Source organism: Bacillus rossius, chromosome 1 (assembly GCF_032445375.1).
Source record: "Bacillus rossius redtenbacheri isolate Brsri chromosome 1, Brsri_v3, whole genome shotgun sequence".
NCBI lineage: Eukaryota > Metazoa > Arthropoda > Insecta > Phasmatodea > Bacillidae > Bacillus > Bacillus rossius.
Window position 1 is genome coordinate 57,823,157 of NC_086330.1, and position 24,052 is coordinate 57,847,208.

General features: G+C 33.9%; 1 protein-coding gene across 4 annotated transcripts in view; it reads left to right on the forward strand.

The window, feature by feature from the left end:
- Positions 1–24,052, forward strand: part of LOC134536418 (tyrosine-protein phosphatase Lar-like) — a 1,395,465-nt gene that overhangs the window by 1,074,045 nt on the left and 297,368 nt on the right. The gene's annotated exons all lie outside the window — the stretch shown is intronic.

The following is a 24,052-nucleotide window of genomic DNA, read 5'->3' on the forward strand; positions in this document are numbered from 1 at the left end:
TCAGGTGACGCTTCCAGAAATACTTGGCAGAGTCGTATCTTCGGAAGACGAACTCATACGTTCGGTATTCGGGGATCTGTCATACATACATCAGGAACATACGTGGTTATGTGAACGTGCCATAGGCTACTCACTCCAAGAAATGACCAAGCTGCTGCAATAAATGAAAAATTTTTAAACGAATTGAATGGGGCTGAAGTGGTTTATACATCGTTTAACAGCGTCCTTAATCAGGACGACGCCACTAATTATCCAGTTGAGTTTTTGAGTTCTCTCACTGCAAGTGGTCTTCCTGTTCACAAAATTGTTCTCAAAGTCGGTGTTCCAATAATGCTTCATAGGAACCTTACTCCCCCAAAATTGTGCAATGAAACCCGACTTAAAGTAACTGCTCTACAACGAAATATAATCAAAGCTGAGTTTCTTACTGGATGTGGCTCAGGTGAAACGGTTTTCATACCACACATACCTATCATCCCGAATAACGTCCCGTTCGGGTTCAAGCGCACACAGTTTCCCATAGCAGTTTGTTTCGCGATGACAATAAATAAGTCTCAGGGTCAGAGCCTTAAGGCAGCTGGTCTTATTGTTAAGGTATGATTGTTTTTCCCACGGCCAGATGTATGTGGCTTGCTCGCGGGTCAGTAATGCAGACAATCTTTACATTCTAGCTCAAGACGGGAAAACAGTAAATGTGGTTTACAAAGAAATTTTATTAAGTGTCTTTCCGACATTACATTTGAAAGTAGAAACATATTACCCAAAATTTAGGTAGTAACATATATTTATTGCAAATACTGAAATAGAGGTGAGAAAAATTATCATTTGTGAACATAAGAAAACTACTACAACTGTATCAACTGTTATGTTATAATGTTTAAATCTCTAAATGGAGCAATATAATACAAAATTCCATGCAGAAAAAGCGTGGGCAGCAGCTACGTTTAGTTATAGGTATAGGGCTATGCATGCTGATTTGTCATATACTGCATGGATGCGAACATATGAGAATAATCTATCTATCTTACTATAGTAAAACAGTAGTTATTTTTCTGTCGGTCTGTCTGTTTGTACGCGGTGTTCTACACAACTACTATACGAATTTTAATGGGGTCTTGCGTATAACAGTCATTTCTTAATTATTTGCCTTCAATGCAGTTACCTTATTTCACGTCCAGCGAAGCGGGCGGGTTCGGCTAGTTGATATATATATATATATATATATATATATATATATATATATATCTTAAATGTTGAATCAGCTTAGTAAGTTTATGGTTTGTTTGTAGGAATTATTGACAAACCAATTTTTGTGGTTTTGTGAAAATAATATGCTTATATATGCTTAGTGTTATAATATGTAATTTAAAATTATTCAGGTTAATTTGTTTTAATGTATCTATAGGACTGAAACTTTTAGTTTGAAAAATAATACAAAATATAACCAAGTTCATAATGCTTTAGAGCACCAACAAAATGTAAAACATTTTTTTACGCCATGTTTGTTTCAACAAAAGTTTTCTGGATAATAAATTAAACGAATTGAATAAACAAGATTTTTAAAATAATAACTTCGCTTATCAGTTTGTAACAATAAACACTAAGAAAATTATTGATCTAGTTGTATTATATTTAAATGTATTTAATTTTTAAAGTATGTTTCTCGGGAACATTTTTGAATGTGTGATCCAATACGCAGGGCGCTGAGAGAATTTGTGGGCCCCTGGGCAGCTGGGGTAGTAGGCCCCCTTCCTTTTTTTTCTTTCATACCACTACTACGTAGGCCTATACTATAAACATATATGGTATCGTAAAATTGCATCCTTCATTTGAACATACATAACGATTTCCTAGTTACGCAAAAAAAAGAGAGCATTTGTATGTATTATCTCAGTGCACTTTTACATTGTTAATCCCATCAAAATACAAATAATAATTAATTTTTGTATATATTGCTAAAAAAAAAAAAAAAAAAAAATCTTAAATGTTAATCAGAAATTGCATTATTATATGCGTTTTTAAAATACATAAGTATAATAAATTATTCTGAATGTAAATATTATTAAAATAATGTTAAGTAATAATCAATTTTATTACTTCGAAAACATCAAACACACTGAATCACGTTGATTACATTGAAAAATTTGTAATACCTATTAATTATTTATAACGTTCCAGGGACGTTGGAACGTTTTTATTAGTGGGGGGGGGGGGGGAACAGAGGTATCACACTTACCTCAGTCATAGAGTGGGGGGTCGGGGGGCCCTCCTCCGGAAAAATTTGGAATTTTAGATGCAAAATTGTGCTATTTAATGAGTTTCCGAACCAACATATTAAATATACCATTCCAAGAATTTGATGACGTAGAATGTATTAAATACCACTCTGAAAGTAGATGTAGTACAATTTAAATAAAATACCATGGAGGAATTTGCAATCATTTTACAGTATATTGACAATCATAAATTTGAGTTTCTAATCAATGTGATCACCAATGCAACGTTTGTAACTACTGGTTGAGAAAAATACTACTACGACCAAACATTTATTCTGGGAAAAGGAGGGGGGCGAAATGCTACTCTCGCTCCCCCTCCCCGTGCATAACAGCACGGGGGCGACTCGCCCCTCGCCCCTGCTGCCCCCCCCCCCCCTGTTCCGACGTCACTGTAACGATCCCATTTATGCTACTACTAAAGTATTTTGGTGTGAACTGAATGTTACAAGTACCTACTGCTCGGTTAGGTTATTGGTTAATCACTGTAGTTTTAGGAACACGCAAAACAATTATATATAAATATAAATATATATATATAGTACAAGATGTTTTAATAGCAGGGGGAAAATGTTTTTCCAGCCATTTATTTTCCACTTCCCAGCCGGGCGCCCGGGCCCCTAAGGCTACCGGGCCCCGGGGCATTTGCCCTTTTTGCCCCCCCCCCCCTCTCGGCGGCCCTGCCAATACGTCGAAGTGAAAACCCATTTGCAGCATGTCCAGAACAGTATACTTTCTAAAAACAATTCGACAATACAACTGCTTTTCACACAATTAAAAATTAAAGGGTAAATAACCCGCTTATGCGAGCTTAATACAATTTCAAACGACTCCTAACGCACGCCGTGACATGGTTGCCTCAAGGAAGTTGATTGCAGTATCAAAATTATGAGCTCGCAGCTACACACAATAATAAAAATTCAACAAAAATTATGTGAGCGAATCATTCAGTACTCGCCATTGATGTGTAAACATCTAAACTTGGTAAAAAGGCAAAATCATGAGTTCTCATGTTGGAAACAAACTTATCATAAGAAACTAGGACACGTAATTTAATGTATAATTACATTAAATAATGATGAGCGTTATAAATAGGTATATTAAAAGTATTCGTTTAACAAAAAAACTGTTAAAAATTTTTTTTAATTTAAAAACCCAAATTTTATTCTATTTAACAAGATGGTACTTCTGAATTCTCACGGCTAGTCGAATAATAGGAGTACTGTAAGTGTCGTATGTAAATGCCTTAACGCTGAATTCTGTGACTTTTCCCCCTAGACAGGAACTATCGTTGGCTGCGTTTTTAAGGTTATATTTCTTTGGGCGCGTTGAGGCCGAACTTTTAGTATGCATCAGAAATGCAATGAAGTAATCCAGAATTACACAACGGAAATTTACTACGTTTAAAGGCCGATGCGCATTCATGCAGTAACTGCTATAACCACGAGCTGAAGTCGTCAAGATGGCAAACCGACATGTGGCAACATGCACCTGTATATATTACCTTTCGCTACCACCGTGGGAGGTAAGTGTATTGGTGTGTCAAGTAAAATTTTATGATAGTGAAACTATCCTGGAATGCATTTTTTTTGAACGTGAATAGTCACAAGAAGTTGTGATCGCAACTTAAACAATTCGTTTAATTTATTATCCAGAAAACTTTTGTTGAAACAAACATGGCGTAAAAAAATGTTTTACGTTTTGTTGGTGCTCTAAAGCATTACGAACTTGGTTCTATTTTGTAGTATTTTTCAAACTAAAAGTTTCAGTCCTATAGATACATTAAAACAAATTAACCTGAATAATTTTAAAACACATATTATAGCACTAAGTATATATAAGCATATTGTTTTCACAAAACCATAAAAATTAGTTTGTCAATAATTCCTACAAACAAACCTTAAATTAAACTTACTAAGCTGATTCATCATTAAAGATATATACATATATATGTATATGTATAAATTTGCTGAGTTCCAACACTTTAGCCCATACCCAACCCTTATACGCGCCACAGTTGAACGACATGTCAAGCCGGGCTAGCCACACGAGCACCGGGCGAGCCACATGATCGCCGGATGGGGCAGCGTGCCACACGTACCCGTACATAAGCTCCAGTCATCAGCCGAGGACCGGGTGTCCCTTAAACCTGAATGCTTGGAGGAGAGCCGAACCAACCAGAGTAATAGCACGTGACCTCCGAAGCGTCGCATATGCAAGATAACTGCTTCATTACGAACGGGTTCAAGATATCTTTGTCGAAATATTACTCTTATTTATTTTAACTAACTCAAAGTTACTACAGCATTATAGCATAGCATTTATCCAATAATACATTTCTTATGGTACAAAATGAAATAAATTATGGTTCATGGAACCAACATTTTGCACCCATGTCCTCTGAATAAAATACAAAACCTGTTACCACAGGGATGTCAGAAAGCTGTGGTTGTAGGTAATATACGTATATTAAAGGAACGCACAGAACTGTTTAACAACATACTTAATTTTGTTGCTGATACCAATGTTTTGTTACTTTAAATATGTTATTTGCAAATAGAATTAAATTAACTTAACAGAGTTTTCATAAGTTTCGAAAGTTACAATGTCATGAAAAAGTTACAGTAAATAGAAAAGAAAACCGCAACGCTGTTGAAGTTTTAAAATTTTAATTTCCAGAAAACTTGTTTTGCTTTTTTAGATTATTAGCTTCAGTTATAATAATCATACATTAAGCATAAATTCGCTGACGGTCCATTTAAATCACGTGGGAATTGACTGATTGAATTAAGAAACTTATAGAACAATTTGAGAACTTAATTTAAGTACATAACATCTTACATGTCTTTCAGTGTTCCAAATAAATTGATTAAACATTTTCTCATATTCCATGAAGCGAAAATTTGTCGAACGTTTTTAATTCAATGCATTCAGCGTTGAATAACTTAGTACGAAATTCATACTATGGCTACTAAAGTAGTTACGAATTTTGTGACCTTCAGTCACTATATTTCTTTCCTTGCACTAATAAGTGGTAGTATAAAAAAATGTTGGACCATGGTTTAAGATAAAATTAAGGTGGTTTACAATAAGTTTCAACGAATTTTGTAATAAAGAATTTCAGAATATTTATATTTAAATCTCCGTTTATTAATTTTTTCAAGTAATATTTAAAAAAATTCAGCCCATTCGTTTTAGACAATATGTAAGATTTTATAAATAAATTATTTACATTTTTAAAAATTATTATTATGCCTACAAATGAAGGCTTGATTATTTTTGTCCTTCAACCGTTGTTATTTCCACCCCTTACAGTAATGGTTACTCGTTTCGAAAATTTGTTTATTTAAAGTAATATTTCAATTGTCCAAATACATAAATTGGAATGTACAAGAAAGGAAGTTATTTTTTTTTTTATTTTAACCACTCTTTTTTCAAATCTTGCAGTAATGATTTCTACAATCAAATTTGTTTGGAACAAATGTTTAAAATAATATTTAGAAAATGTACAATAAATTGTAAGTTTTGAAAGTTAACGTAATATGCTAAGAGATAAAGAATTATAATTTTTTTTTGTCTTTTAACAACTGTTTCTCTCTCCCTCCCCCTTTTTTTTTTGCAGTTATGGTTGTTAATTGGATCAAAAATTGTTTCAGAAAAGAGTTTATTTACAATGTAAATACGTAATTTGAACCAATTTATTGGTGTGTCTAGTAAGGGAGATTATTTTTTTGTACTACAAACTCTGAGGTTTTTTTCACTCTTTTCATTTACAGTTGACCGGATCAAAAATTTATTTGGACAAACTATTTCGATACATTTCTTAAGATATATAATTACTTAATACAGATGCGATATTTGTCATATTAAAAGAGCTATAGTGATATTTCTTTTTTTGAAAATATCCTTCCACTTTCTACCTGGTTGGTCTAATTTTGCACATTAACAAAATCGACTGAGATTTTCATGTTCCTTTATATAATGTATGATCTTTGAAGTGATTTGTACAAACTTTCAGTAGCTATCACGTCCATTCAAATGTGATATATATATATATATATATATATATATATATTAGTATACATTTGTTCAACGTTTGACTTGACGATGGATTTGGGGTTTCTGGACCATGAAACGTAAAAATATGTAAACATTTTCCGAAAATCGCACCACTCTACCTAAAAAGAGCATATGATAGAAAAACTTGCATAAATAAATAATATCAATGTCGGGAAAAGCTATTTGTATATTTCCTGCATACGAACCTGGATAACTATTTTCCAGAAATCCATTGCACTGCATAGAGACCCGTTCGAAGACTTTTTACAAGGAAACTTAGCACTGGAATAGTATTCTAAGAATTTCTTTATGTAAGTAGTGTTCTGCGCAAGACTTGATTCTTGAGGTTGCTGCTAGGTTTTGTGGGAGTCGGAAATATTTTTAAAAGTATACACAAAGACTAAATGAAGCATGAAGAGTGAAGTATGATATTACAAATGCGACTCTCAGAATTTTGTATGTTGATGTTTCCTTGGTGATTTGTATTTTTTTATGACCAAGGTAATGGTAATATGTTATGCTGCCATTGGTTAACTTCAAAATAGTGTATTGGTGAATTTATTGCAGCACTAATTGTGTTTTAAAATGTATTAAATATAAATAATTGTTTCCCTTAGTTTTAACTTAGTGCATACACTATGGTTTAAAATTTCCCGAGGCACAATTAAGCCCCGATTGCCAGTGTCCTGTGTAATGTTTTTATTTTAGTGATAAACCGAGTATTTATGGTAAATTTCGTACAAAGAGTTTAAACCGGTTTATTAGATCTTTTCCGTTTGACCATTTTTTAAGAAATATTTTATCTTAACATATATTTGCCCAAAATAAAGGTATCAAATTTCATAATATGTAAATGATGTTGATTTAGGCCACTGCATGAAGGTTTAGTTCGCAAGGCGAGTTTATATTGGTAGCGAAATCACCCAACCGAGTAGCAGAAGAACTGCAGATATTATATGGTTTATTTTAGCATGGATTCTGTAACGGATCTCACCACCTGGTGAATACGGAATTACCGCCACATACATATATCATTCCAAGCCGACTGGAATACAAAATAGTACGCTTTTTTTTGATCCGTATGCACAGATCATTGTAGCCGTATAGGAAGTGACCGCATTTCATGTCACTGATTCCACGGCCATAAATTTGTTTTCGCGCGTTACCCTGCCAATACTCGAGAGAATACCGGGATGCGACCGTCCTATATCACGTAAGTTAATATTTGAACCATGTTAGTACTATTTTTTGTGTGAGCAGAATAAACAATTTAATGAAACGGAATTTTTCACCAATAAATATTATTTTTATTTTAAATCCTATTTTATTTTTTTTCAAATTATGTGTGAATAACGCGAATGTATTAAGACTTGTCACAAAAACCAACAGATAACTATAAGCATAACTTAAAATTTCCGTAAACGATTCCTAGCATAAATTCTATAAAATAACCCATTAAAATTATTCGGCATAGTGATGTCTACTTTCAGTACATATCAGCAACAACAAAAGTTACAAAAATAACCAACAAGAAAGGAGAATGGATATAATTAATATATACCTCGCAATGATCCGTGGCTTTGGTCGTGAAAATACTTTACTCTATATGCAGGTTGTTCATTATTAGTTTTTAACCTCTGTTTATAATAAATTCAGAAGTAATCATTTTTCTTCTTTAACACAACGTTGCCACCTTTATTCCTCTGACGGGTGTTTAAAATGGGTTGATAATTTTGTTATGTTGTGTTTTATTTTGGAAACATCATGTTTGTCCTTATTTCATAGACAAATGTGTCCCGGCCATTCAGTGGAGTTATTCACAAAGCTGGATAATCGAATCGAAATTCATAAACTGTTTTTATTTCATTTGCAACAACTCTTTTCTTTATACAACCACGTTAGTTGATTTAGTAATAATATGTATGTTTTTCATAAGCAAAACCTTCTAGACTATAATTTTTGCCACGCTATCTGACTTCTAGGAGTATCTTTATTGGTTGTAAATAATTTATATATATTCATATCTCTTTTTTCTTTTTCTTTATTTGTTTGCAGATTTCAATAAATCGAGTTGTTTTTAAGACAGCCAACAATTTCACTCGCTCCCGCGCCTCGATGATAAGGCTGTATCTTCGAACGGGTCTTCGGGTCGAAGCATGCCGATAGGAGAAAAACAAGACGAAACGGGGAACAGCGAACTCCAATAGGGAATAATTGCGTTCTGATAAAAAGGTAGGATGGTGGGGGGGTTAGGAAGGGTAGAAGAAAGAAATGGCAGCGAAAGGGGAGGAGGAAATGGTAGATAAAGTGCGGAGCGGAAGGAACCATGTGTTTTATTAGTCCGTCGTCCTTATCTCCTCGCGGGAGGGAAAAGGAAGGCACAATAGGAGTTCCAATCCCGCAGGACCTTAGAAACACTTCCCTCAGCCCTGACTCCCGCGTCGTTTATCTTGCGAGCTTGAGGATTTGCGGAGGAGTTGAAGGGAGGAGGGCCAAGAAGTGGCGGTGAAATAGGACCTTCTTCTCGAACAGTTTAGAAATCACCCAACGCAGCGGAAGGTATTCGACCAGCAACTGAACTATCGGATGCTTCAGTATACTTAAATACAGTTGTTATTGTCGGCTCTAAACGATAAACATTTTTTAAATCCCAAATTCTTCATTCAGACACTTTTTGTGGAGTATAAAGTTTATTCAATCACCATCGAAATTCTATGAGAAACTAAAGCAGAGTTAAGACTGCAGGGAAGTTTTGTAATAAGTTCACAATGTAGTCGTTCATTACATAGCTTTAGTTCCTGAAACAGAATGACCTGTTTGGATTGCATTCTAAGCCACAGTTTACTAAAATTACACGTGCAGGATAAACTGGTGTATGGTTTCCGAATCTGAAAACCTTTACTGTATTTATAGTCCGTATTGCGTTGTGGGTACCAAAATGTGTTTCCCGCAAAAAAAAAAAAATGTGATTTTCATCGAAATAAATCTCTACTTACAAAATAAAAATAAAAAAGATTTTCCTACCCGATCATTTTAGAAATTCCCATTGAAATCATTCATACTTTAAGAATTTCAGTTTTTAAAAAAATGTGATAACGTTCTAGTATATTCCCTCTCAGGCTAGAAATTTAATTAAAAAATCAGATTATGACCTAGCGTCTTATAAAACGAACTTATTTTGCAATTAATTACATAAAAAATTGACAGGTATTCGTTTATGGGTATCAAAATAATATTTGGTGTGATTTAGATGTATTTTTACAACAAAGTAAGTTTCACCTTGCTTCAATCACTCTTGCAAGTCACTAAGCTCATTACAATGCTATTTTGGCGCTTAGTGGAAAGATACTAGAGGTATTTAAATCTTTCTAGGTCAAAGGGGTCTAAGTGCTAAAATTTTCTTCGTTAAAATTTATTTAGAAACAATCGCTAATGTATATAATGTATGTATACATAATGTTGAAAAACCACAAAAAACTTTTTTAATTTTGTTTTTCCAGAAATTTAAGTTAATGAACAGTATTTTTGAAGTTGTACTTGTTTTGACGCGTTGAGACTGAAATTTTGAGCTGCAACGGGAATGAAAATATCTGCGCGGGCACCAAGGACTGAAGTTTAACATGATGAAGTCTATAATGCGCATGCGCCCACGAGCCGAATTCTTCCACATAGCTGACCACGTGTGGCAGAATTAACCTGTACACATTCGCTTTCGTAACATCGGGAAATCTAGCAGGCGTTCAGGTGTACCAAATAAATATTTGTGATAGTAAAACTATACATTTTATATACGATAATAGATACAAATGTAAATAATCACTAATTCAAAATTGCGTTGTGTTCCGTGGCTTACGCTTTTGACATACCAGTATTCCTCTTCATTTTTAAAAGTTAAATACATGGTTATAAAACTGTGTTTCTCTTATTATTTTTACTTGTTTCCATAATTTATTGTTATATTATTTATTTAATAATTCAAGAAAATTGTATTATTACTTGTTAAATTAATAAAAAATTAAAAATAACTTGAAATACATATCTCAGTCCATTGGTTTGGATATTTTACACTAGGTAAGCATATAACTTTAATTTTTTATGTATTAAATATAAATCTTTCATGCACAATCTAAGTGATTGGTTTTTATTCATAAATTTACTTATAAATGTATAGATATAAAAGAGAGTTTAGTTTACTTTTTTTGTTTTTTTATAAAAATCTATAATTTTACTCGGAACTTGAAGAAATTATTTATACTTGACCTTCGAAACAAGAGAAAGGTCACTGTCTCTATGATATTTAGAAACACAATCCCCATCCCCTTTTATGATCTCTTAAAACAGATCTTGAACACTATTTTATGAAATTTGGCTCGTTCTACTTCAAAAATAAGGTCAAAATTACTGTCTACATTTGATTTCTAAATTAAAGTAAAATTGAAAGTTACAAAAACTAAAGCAGATTTTGTTACTTCTTGATGGAATTTGCACGTTTTAAGTTCAAACAAAAGGGAAAAAAATTCCTGTCTTCAATTGACCGATAAAAAAACAGGTAAGATACTGTCTAAATTAAGTTTCAAAAAACCAACCCCAGAGCCCTTTCTCATTCATTAAGCCAGAATTTTGGTACTACGTGATGAAAATTTTCATACATAAAGTTCAACATAAGGGGTAAATTACTGTTTAAAACTGGTTTCAATTAACTATTTCCAACTCTCTGTTCCACCCCTTATTCATAATTTTGGACCTTCTTGTTAAAACCTTGTACACTTGTTCAAAATTACAAGATAATTAATAACGCTCATCACTGACTTAATGATCGCGTAACGCTGTAGGCGATATAATTTTTATGCTCTTGCTAAACTTTACCTCCTAGCATTGCGACCGGGTCTGTGGTGCAAAGATAATATTTTGACTACATCTTGGTGTTTCGTAAGTCATTTTCCTGCACATCATCGGTGAGTTAAGTATCTTAAATGTATGATTCTACGTGTAAGTTGATTTGTGTAATTCTGTGTGTGAATGAATATCTGTTTGACCATTATCTTCCCATATACATGCCCATTATCTTTTCATAAGTATGCCAATTATTTGTCCTTATGTCATTCTGTGTTTGAATGATTAATGTTATAAGGCAGATAAATGGTATTTTCTTTTTTTGTTGGTATCACCTTTATATGCAATGAAATATGGTACATACATAGTTAAATATATATTCCCACAACCAACTGTATGTGGTTTTGTCACGATCAAGAGTTGCAAGCCAAGTGAAGGTGTATATTGAATCAATGAACAGAATAGAAGATTGAAGTAGCTTGGCTTCTGGGTTGTAGCCGTGTCCTTGGCGAATAATTCACCGACGTTTCGGTCGACATTGCAGTCAACATCATCAGGGAGCAGTTACCTATTGATGTTCTTACCAGTTATCCTGCCTTTTTATACTCTCGCTTGAGGGGAAGGTGCTTCCTGATTGGCTGCAGCTGTAGGCCAATAAGAGCCTTTCTTTCTTCTGGTTGGCTGGGCTGTTTTTCCAATCAGGGGTGGTCTGTCTGATGTTCGATGTGGAGCTATGTTTTGAGAATTTATAAAGAATGGGTTCCATATTTTGCTTAATTTGTAGCCATCTTCTCTATTAATGTAAACATTAATATAATTGCAAATGCATAAGTTGGTTTATATTCCCATTTGTATAATTTATTTGCGTTATGAAAGTTTACATTATTTTAAATAATTTTTTGAAATTAATTATTTTGAATAAATATTCAGTATATTTATTGAATTTCATTATTAATTTAAATTTCTGGAGATTATTTTAATAAATTAAAAATTTAATTTAAAAGACATGTTTATGTTGTTATTGATTATTGAATATTTACTATAAAAATTTGATTTGATTGAATTTATACTTTATCAACCGTATTTATAAAATCACACTAGTGTTCCGAATGATTATCTGCATGCAAATTTAAAGTTTGTGATTTATTACGCCAAGTAGGTATAGCTTTTAACCAGCTTACGTAAGTACACGCACACATTTATTTTAATGAGGGGTGAGAGGAATGTAGTGTGTTCCTCTGCACGCACACTGCTTCCCCTGCCAATGCGTCCGCACTGCAGAAACCTACATGTGAGCGGGGAGAGTGATCATGTTCCACGCAAATGCATCAGCCAGCGCCCACTTCATTTCCCCTCGCGCGACCGCTGTTGGAGTGGTTTACAACGCCTGAATCACGTCGGTTAGGGGTGATCGAATTCGCGGGGGAAGGAGGAAGGGTGGTTTATTAAAATAAGGGAGGGGGGAGAACCGAAAAGGAACGTTTGCCCCTCCCTTCCCCCTCCCTCTTCAAAAAAAAACCGCACGCTACATTAACCCCGGGGAGTTTCTAGGCGTGCGATTTGCCGGCGTCTGATTTACTAATGGAAAAGAAATCATTATTGTCCTCCCTCGACCGAGGCAGTTTTAATGTCGTTCGAATCCAGGGGATGGAGGGAGAAAAGGGTGGTGTGAGCATTAACTGCGGACTTTTAATGGAGTTCCCTCGAACTCTTTCTGGGCGTCAGCCCTAATACCATTAGCTTACTGTGGGGCTAGGGGGAACAAGAGACCAACACTGGATCTCTATATAAAAGAGCTGGTGTTATTTCGACCACCATTGTAGGAATCAATGGAAACGCATCACATATTTATGTCTGCTCACATGTGACAGCTTTTACATAGTCTAATGTTCAGAAAAGTTTTAAAAATAATTCTTGAAAATATCTCTGTAAATAAAAACAATTATTTCCAGTGTCATTTTCTGATCTAAGCCAAAGCCATCACCTATGGAGAAAGTACAAAATAATGCCCGTTGCATGAGCATTTCATTTTTTTTTCTATAAATTTTGTCCTATGTCAACTTTCACTGAAGTGTTACTGTATCTCAAAAAGGGGATACCAAATATCGTTCAACAGGGATGAGTGATTTGAAACATTCAACCCGTACAGTATTATGCACATTAGGATTCAATGAAAAAATAAATTTAGATTACATTTTATCATTCCGATAATTGTAAGCCCATGCGTGTAAAGTTTTTAAAAATTAATTAAAATTGTGCGTTTGTAAAGAAGTTTGTTTTTTGTCAAAATGTTGTTTTATTCCATAACGAACACAATTTCATATGTGACTTTGGTATATCAGTAATGATACGGATTGTTAGCATAATTATACGTAATAATAACCCATATATTCAAATAAAATATTAAAAAATTACCAACCGATCAAAATAAAAACCACAAAACAAGTTTGCGAAAACTCCGAGATAGGAATGTATAGAAAGATATTTTATATTAGAAATTTGCATAGCAAAGGGAGCCAAACGCCATTCGTTTTTTTTTAATATATATATTTTAGGTAATAAATTGCATCAAACTTCTGTAATATATTTGCATCCACGAAAAATAAAAAAATGCAATAAATTGCTGTTAAACTTCAGAAGGCAACACACCCTTTCATAACCACTAACTTCTCAAATATAAAAAATATATCCTTAAAACTATACTATATATATACATAAACAGGGACTAATAAATACGTATGCGGGAGTACTAGAAAATGTCTATAATTCATAAATAACAAGTGATCACTTTTGGCAGTAAGTTTACCAAACTATAACACATACATGTTGATGTTTGTATTAAATAAAACATATGATACATATTTAAAATACAATAAAAATCTTTATATAAACCTTTCAGGCCAGAAAAATAAAATAAATAAATTGAGGGAGACTTTCAGTACTCACCAGTGATGTGTAAACACATAATCTCGGTAACGAGCAAATTAATGTGCTTTAATGTGGCAAATAGCCTACACTTATAATACGAAAGTCGGATCTCGGACACAATTTTTAACGTAGCTTCTTTAAAATAATGCCGAGCGTGATATATATACATATATACATACATACATATACGCAAATTTTGCTTGAAACCACATTTCTTGACGCAAATAACACGGATTTTGCGCACCTGCTGCTAGAATTCGTTGCCGGAGCAGCTACGTTAGCCGTCGAATCATTCAATTTGCAGAGCGAAATTTTTTAACTATATACTGAAACATGAAAAAATATTAAACTCGGGCTTTTGACCTGATTTTCGACATGCGATTTTATTCATATACTGCCCATAATGTTAAAATTCATTAAAAATTTAATACTATAACGATTCCCTTTGACTTTTTGAACTTTGGTTCGTGCCATCCGTCACAGTTGGCAGCACTGAAGTTACACATTTCCATTCCATGTCATTTACGAAATTATTTATAGGCCTACCAAATGACTTATAGCAAATAGCTAAGCTTTTACAAAAAAAATTAATTTTTCCCTAAAGTTTTTTCCCCCTTTGTGTACGATCGTTGAAAAAATAGTTTAAAAGTGCTTTCAATTATTTTTTGGGAGTTTCCAAAATATCATTTAATCGCACAACTCGCTCACTACAGTTTCCAACACACTGGGTTCCATCAAAAACGTGATGACTGAGCATTCAAAAACTGCCAAACTCAAACTATCCTCAAAAATTTCGTAGTCACATTCGGGCTCCGAAAAAATCCATTGTCACCACCACCACACATCAAATATTTTACTTCAATATCCGTTTGCATGCTCGTGCGAAAAACGTAATATTTTAGCTACATATAACTCCGATAAAAACAGATTGGTGTAAGTTACAAGGTCAATCTTTAGCAAGAGGTCAATAACTGGAACAGCCAAACAAAATTAAAAGTGTTATGACTCCAAGCTGGCATTTCGCCTTGGAGAGACCTATAAATAAATAATTTGGACCTTAATTCATTTTGCGTGGCTGGAGCTTACGTAGTTTCTGTCTCATCCTTAAGGGAGCCGCCTAGTCGGGTGTGTATCTGTGTTAGTGAGGCGGGTTTATAGCTTGACGCTCGCTGGTGCTTCTAGCGTGGTATCGCCTCTAAGCACAAGAGTCTAAACTGGCGCGCAGACTTCTCGTTGCACAAGGGACAACTATGAAATTTGAGCGATAACCGTAACATTACATAGCGAAAAAATGAAGATAAAGGTGTATTGCAAGTCCCTTAAGACCTTTCAAGAATCTGTACTGGTAGTTTAACGCCTAAAAATTACTTTGAAAACACGCATTTTAGCCAATATAACTCTTCTTACAAAATACGGTTTCAAAACTTAGTTCGAAAACAAAAACTACCTATCGGTACTCAGGAAATTCTTAAATGCTTTTTGTAAGCAGACCCCACTCGAATACCTTGATTAGTTTTGAAATGGCGTGTTTTTCCTGAAGCTCTGCGCACCATGCGTGTGTCCGTGTAAGCGGGGTCCTTAAGGCAAGACGACTGAGTCATAGAGAGGCCACATCGTAGCTCCTGCGCCGACGCCCGCTGCCAGCCGTCACACAGCCGAGATAACTAAGGCTTCGCGGCGCGTCCCGCCGGCCACGCAACGATGCACATCTGTTTCAAATTTTCCCCACCGCAGCGCTAGTCACCGCCCGTGGTCGCGCAGCGAAAACACATCCAGTTATTTTTTTTTTTTTAAATACCAAATTTCATTTTAAAATTCTAACACAAATAAAATCGGAATTAAATAATATAAAACTAAATTTCAAACTGGCTTAATATTACAAAATTAAACTTAACGGGAAATTTAATAATACCAACTTTAAGCTCTTTCTAAAATGGATATTGGTAACAAGAAGTACAAATTAGGTCGTAATAAAAGAAGAGGGTGGGGAAAATATCCCTTTCGGCACAGTCAAAAGGTGCAGGGATATTTAGAAGTATATTTCTTCTGGAATGTTCTGAAAACTTATAGAAACGTCTGGAACATTTTTATAACCTATTTTGCATAAACCCTATGTTCTTTAATATACCAAATTAATTGATTACGTGATTTCTCATTTTCCATTCAGTGAAAATGTTTCGAATTATTTTTAATTAAATGCATCTGGCAATGAATAACTTTGAATGAACTTCATAATACGTTTACGAAAGTGGTTATGATTTTTTTTTACGTTTAAACACTATATTTTTATTCTTTTAGTTAATAAGTAGTCATACAAGAATTAGTTTTGGGTAATGTTTTGATATAATGATTATATGGTTTACAGTACGTTTGAATAAATTTTATAATGTACTTTGTAAGATAGGTTTATTTTATTTCAACACCTGTTTTTCAACTCCTTGCAGTAGTAGTTCATCTCATTGAACATTGTTTCAGGCATATTTTTATATAATGTTTAGGATTTTACAAAAAAATCTATTGAATTTGATAGTATACCTACTAAAAATATTACAATTTTCTTTTGTCCCCCAACTCTTCTTGTTTCCACCACTTGCAATTATTGTTGATCTCATCGCAATTAATTTTGACAAATGTTAAAGATCATAGTTTTAAAGTTTACAAGAATAAATTATTGTATTTATGGTACAGAAGTTATTTATTTTTGTTTTAATTCAACCCCAGTGTTTTCTACCCTTTGAAGTAATATTTCAGTTTATTAGAAATTGTTTCAGAATCTTAGATTATATTTTGAAGATTTACAATAAATTGTAACAGTTTCGAAAATTGAAAATTATTGTCGGGTTTCGCCTATTAATAAACTCGACCAAGATTTTCCCATATTTTATGTATCAGTTAGGGAGTGATTTGTGCAAAATTGTGGCAGTTATCGTGTTCATAAAAATTATTTATATGTATATAAACACTTTGGAGTTGACGATGGTTTTGGTGTCTATAAGCCTTGAAACGAAAAACCACGTCAAACATTTCCGGAAGTCAACCATGTTAATGACTACAATAGGTAGTCTTTCTGCGAAATATACCTAACAATGGAATAGTAGCAATAAATAATCAATACTTATACAATACATATAGATACATAAGGTTTCATTGTCAAGAATATTATATTTAGGTAATTTATACAAAGATTATTTGCATTTTTTAAAAAAAAATTTATTTATAACGACGATTCGAGAAACCTACAATATTTATTAAATTATATTCAAAAGTTAGAAGAATTTACGCACTTCTTGGATATCCGGCTCAAACCAATTCCCTTGTAGAAGAACAATTTTTTTCTGGGCTTTAAATTCCCGCGAAGCTGAATAACGAACACTAAAATGACAGGATTTTTATTCTTCTTGTTGCTTGCTTTTCCTCTTTGGTATTCATTACGCCAACTCTCCGTCCTCGTATCATCTCGCCACGTGCATTCTTTAAGCCGGTCTTGCTGGGAGGACAGCCTGTATCTCGTTAGGCAGTCGACTCCACTCATCTCTGTGCTATTCAGTTTGCAGGTTGGTCCTCACACAGCTGGCTGCGCATGAATTCAATTTGAGTATTACACTGGTGCGGTATAAGACCGAAATAACAGATAGCGAACCTCGCTCGCGGTTTGCTCGTGGAAGACATTGACCTGGTCTTCTGCGAGCACTTCTCGTTGTTTGGGAACGAGTCCGTGGTCTGTAAATCACACACTTCACGACTCTCCACTTCAGGTTGTGTCGACCCGGCTTCCATCCTTCCTAATGCTCTCCAAGCCGTCGATTCCGGTAAATCGCCGGCCTTGATTTCCTTAAGAGGCCCACTTCGTCAGGGGTGTATGTGTTTTAGTGAGGCGGGATGATAAGCGCGACGCTCGCTGGTGCTTCTAGCGCGGTATCGCCTCTAAGCGCAAGGCTCTGAACTTGCGCGCAGTCTTCTCGTCGAGCATAGTGCAATTGTGAAATTTGAGCGGGGACTGTAACATTATATGGCCGTGAGATGAAGATAAAGGTTTAATGCAAGTCCCTTAAGTGATTTCAAGAATCTTTACCGGTTGTTTTACGCCTAAATATTACTCTGAAAACGTGCGTTTTAGCAATTTTAACTCTTCTAAAAAGACAGTTTAAAAACTCAATCCGAAATCAAAAGTACTTTTCGGGACTCAGCGAACTCTTAAATGCTTTTCGTAAGCAGACCCCACGCGGATTTCTTGAGTAGTTTTGAAATCGCGTTGTTTTCACTGAAGCTCTGCACACCATGTGTGTGCCCGGGTAGGCGGAGCCCTTAATGGACGCTATCGCGACTGGGTAATACAACGGCATACATACACGCACACACACACACACACACTTATCACACATGCATTTCCCCCACTTTACTGTGACATCACCAGTGTAAAAGGTTACGTCATGACCACGGGAATGGACCTTAATTTCCCGGGCATTCGACGCTGCTTGTAGCTCATACTGCGGCTGAAAACACATCTTGTCTGATTCGCTAATTAATTTTCTTTGATCCCTTACTTAATGTGTTTAGGATCCCCTAAACAGTTTAACTACAAAGTGTATTTACCTTATGATTCAATGGCCAACCAGTTCCCTTTGGCCATTACGATGAGAGAGTTGTTAGCATATTACTTGTTTATGCCAAATTAAGTTAAAGGTTACATTTTCTAACAATTTTCTTTTCTTTTTTTTTTGTGTGTAACATACACGGTATACGGCAATTGGTAGGAAAAATTTCGTGAATAGAAAGGAAGTCGTATGGAACGGTAAGGTGTTACCACGGTGCTGCCATCTGTGGCGGATGGCGCAAACCAAAGTTCACAAAGTCAAAGGGAAACTTCATAGTATTACCTAACAGTTTAGTGAATTTTAACAAGATGGGCAGTATTTCACTAAAATTCCTTGTCGAAAATAAGTTTCAAAGCCAGTGTTTTATTTTTTATTTTTCAAGTTTTTTTTATCGAAACCGTGTCATTATCTAATTAAATATTTCTGTCTACAAATCAAATGATTCAGTTTTCAAAGTAGCTGCTCCGGTATTGATTTATAGTTGCGGAAACTGCGTTTGATTCGCGCCAAGAAATGTAGTTGAAAATACAATTTGCGTAAATATTTATCACGCTCGGGATTATTATAAAGAATTCTACGTTAAATTTTGTGTTTGTATTTCACATTATAAATGTATTTGCAACATGAAAACACATTAATTGGCTCGTTACTGAGATTAGATCTTACACATCATTGGCGAGTGCTGAAAGCCTCACTTACATGTTTTTTTTTTCACCTTGAAAATATTTGCGATACCGATTGCGTCAGGCGAAATTGTGGTCTTTATATTAACATTGCTCTACTAGTTTGTTACGCAAACGCATTGCTAAAGAAAATTGACCATGAATGTATTGATATGTACTTACATGCCTATTGCTTCGAGTTGATTTATGTTTGTATCCCGACTTCCCAAATATACTGTTGAATGATGTCTTAGAGAATAATAATCGCTGTCTTTCACGGCCATTGTCTCGTGTTGCTTGGCTTGCGGGTGCTACACTGTTATAATTTTTCGCCTTTAACGAAAAACGTTAGTTACAAATTAATTATCTGGGCACCTTAGTAAATTTACCGTTATCTTTGTAATTTTGCCGGTACTAAGTTAACTTTCTGGTATATCAACGAAACTTCAAAAACTTGTTTATACTACTGCAGAAACACTGTTATTTCTTCCACGTTTGTGTTTATCTGTCTATAACGAAAAACAGAGCTTCAAAGTACTTCCCTTTTTATTTTAGGCGAATTTTTTGTTTGAAATGTCTGTAAATTTACTTAATATCTAACAGCGTAGCCGCGTTTAAGCTTAAGATTTTACATAGTTTCGGTCGACATTGCCATCATCATTTTCAAGGTAGCATTTACGTAAAGTAAGATGGCGACTGAAAGGTTTACTGAAACATCAGTGAAATCTTAACACAAAATTATATGTATGTATATATATATATATATATATATATATATATATATATATATATGTGTGTGTTAAACATGAACATGTACCTGCAGTTTCTCAGAGACAGCCTGTTACATACAAAGTTACAACGACTACCGCCAAAAACTCAAATCATATGAGCATCTTTTAGATGCTTACCTAAAAAAAAGTGTTTTATTCTGATATGACGTTGGTCGCAGTTATTCTCAGCTACATCTTGTGGTAGGAGCCAGTTTAAGTGGTCGGATCACGTCTTAAGGCTTGGTATTATGTGCCTTGTTTAGGATTAATTTAATTTTCTTGTTATTACTTTAACTAAGGGATTTTCTTGGGATATTTCTCTAATAGCGCTCTACCATTTATTCATTTATTCATTTATTGTACGTACAATAATATATTTACACAAAAAATATTAATAAAACATATTTACGAGATGTAAAATTACACGCATTTGAACATAGTCACAAAAAATTACGTTAATTTTATAGATTTTAAATAACAGTTGATTTCGGCAGAGAAAATTAGAAAAGTGCTATCGTAATAGTTTTATAGGAAGAGTCGTTCAAAAATTGGACAACCAGGAAATTTAATGGTTCATCTGTTAGAAATAATTTCTGGTGTTCAATAATAATTAGTGTTTAGCATATTTTATTTTTTTTTTATCAGAATGACAATTGTAATATACTGTCAATTGGAACTATTTTAGTCTCTTAGGAATGTAGATTATAAATGTACATTCATCCCTTCATTCATGCACCACGTGGCTCGAGATGCAGTGACGTCACCGCAACAATGAAGCCGCGATCAGGACGCCCGCTCGAACCGCCTACCGTCCAACCGCGTTATCTCTGGCGACACTAACGCGCGCGCACCTGGCCACGCCCGGCAGCGTTCCGCCAGAGCGCCCAATCGGACGTGAGGTCTGCGTTGTCTCCAGCCGGTCAGGTGGCCAACGAAGGGTCGGAGCTCGGTCCCGTGGGCAATCGATCCGATACGATCGATTATTTCCTCCTGGCGCACACGTGGTCACGGATACAGAGATGTCATCCCCACTTTGGCGAAACTTCCTTATTGTATACGTAGTCTTTTTTGAGAGTGGTGACTGGGTAGTAGGGCTAAGGAAGCATAGCAACCTCAAAACTCTTAATCCGTCAAATAAAATGGTAATAATGTCAATAATAAATATTTAAATTTTGTGTCACATATTTAATATTATCCTTCATTCAAAATACATTTTACATTTTACCGCTTTAAAAGTATACACGTGCGTACCGCTATAAACTTTTGCCACAAAAAAAAGAATCAAGTGTACAAGTCTTTCATATAGTTTTATAGATGATAATTTCGATAAACACTTAGATGAAATATCTTCGTTACCATTTAAAATGTAATGATGAATAATAAACAATACGTTGGTTACAGAAAAAAAAGCATTATTTTTGCTCAATTTTTACAGTAATTTTTAGTCCCAAACAAGTATAGAATTAATTAGTTTTCGGAACTAACTTCAAAGAAGGGCTTCGAAGTTGTCTCATTTTCAGTTTGCATTATGTATTTAAATTGAAATATACTATCTATTTTAAACGCACAATTTCTGCCATTAGCGCTGTATTTTTTTTTTAGGTATGGTCTGTTTCCGATATACGTATTTGAATACAAAAGTTTTAGACTCAACTTTATAATAAAATGAAAACTCTTTTAATGTGTATTTGAAACATGTGTTTTGTAAAAGAAAATATGAAATGGACTCGTTGGAAAAAATATTTTCTTTGCTGTATTTCATAAAGAACGTCATCTAATAATATTACATATGTACCTCTAAAGTTACGTATCTAAAATAAGCCATTTTGTTTTCAACCATTTTTGTCAGAAAATTTTATTCTTGAGCTTATTGTTATGATTGTCATAGCACACAATTTAATGTAATGCCTTGTTACTAATAACGAAATAATAATTAGTATTTGGCATAGAATTTTCTCAGAATGACTACAATTGTAAAACTACTGTCAATTTACACTATTAAAAATAGTGAAATAAAAATATAGTAAAACTATAAACAATATTAATGGTTATAATAATTAACGATAGTAGTAATAGGCTATACAAAATAAGATTTTTAATGCTAAAAAGTTCGGTAGTATCGATCTAGCAACAGTGGGTGCCATTTAACTTCTCTGTACTGCTATATTAGCGCGAGACTCACTTTAGTATCAGCCCTTTGCATGTGACAATCTTCAGCTAGCAGTTCTCCGTTAGAACTATCAAAGTCAGCTGATGCGAATGATGACACGTCTGATAGTTCGAAAATTTTGATAGGACTGCATGTTGGTTACGCAGTACGTACTTCGAGACGCTAGTAACGAAATATCGATCACTTGCATCTTTGAAAGTTTTATGCAATTTTATAATTTCAACAATGTGCCATGACAATCATGCCAATCCGATTTTTGCTTCTCAGAATATTTTTACTCTTGTGTTTTTTTTTTCTAACCCAAATACTCACAAAGCAAAGGAGATAAAAATTGGCAATTCAATGCTATAACTAAAGCTCTTATTTTCTTTATAAATCCGAGAATTGTGCCAGATTTAAAGGCAACCTACCAACCCGAAAGTTGTTAAATTTCGAAAGTAAATGTAGGCAACCTAATGTTTTTCTAGTATTTTTGTGCTACTTATATTGCCGTATTACTCTAAGAATTGTTTACTTTCAATACGAAACAAAGAAAACAATTTTTTAATTATTTCATAATTTCTTACAAAAATTAAAAACCGCAGAGCCGCAAAGTTTGACTGCTGAAAATCATAACCTCAGTTTCTATTGCAAAAAATACAGACGAGCACAAGCAAAGTACACACAAGATTTTCTTTTGCAGCCATGGTTATTTGATTGCTACACAAATATTTATTTAAAGGTAAAAATTAATCTGAAGTATATTTTGTCATAATAATAAATACCTACGCCGTTCCGTTACTACACCATTCCTAAATTCTGTAATAAGAATGTCCGTGAAAATTATTATTTTTTATTATGTTATGTTTAAAATTTTGTATGTTTTCCCCATAATTATAAGTAAATATTTGATGTTGACATTTCTCAATCGCACAGTATTTTTAGAGACCATATTCTGTCTATACAGTAGTGCCCCCTGACAAATACTAGATATTGCAAGTTCTACCAAGGAACCACGTGGTTTCACTTTATCTGTGCCCGGCGATATGAGCGCGAGAGATAACAATTACCCATCCTTTCAAATACTGTATTACGATTTATAGCCTTAGCCTTAACTGGTGACTTCTATACTATTACATATTCAATAATATATTTAATTTTTTGCTTTATTTTATATACAACGCCTTTTTTATTATTGTTATACAATGTAAAGAATATTTGGGTGTTTTTTTTTTTTTTTTTTTTTAACTCTGGGTCGCTGATTTTAAATTTAGTACTAACTTTGTAACACTGCTTGAAACCCTCTGAGTACCATTTGAACAAGATATATTCCTTAAAATTAAAGTATTAGCCATAATAAAACAAAGCGTAAAAACCATAATCAATTTTAAAAATTATGCCATCTAATCATAAGGGCTGCATTATCCGGGAGAATTCTTTCGGTGTTTTAACTTGGACAGGGAAAAACTCGTAGTAGGATACAAGTATGATATATGTTTATCATTATTAAACAGTTTTGTTGACAAGCAGGGTTTGAAAATTAGTTAATGTTAAACGTAAACTATCAAAATAGATTGATTTTGTAGGAACTGAAACTGTCCAGAGCTTAACGGAAAAAATAACACTTTTAATGTATCTCCTTGATTAAAATCTTTTTAACATATGTCTAAATATGAAGTTAATTTAAATAACCTTTTGGAATCAATGTGCAAAACAAAATATTAAATGTAGTTAAAAACTCAGAAAAAAATAATTACTACATATTGAATAGCGTTACTTGTTA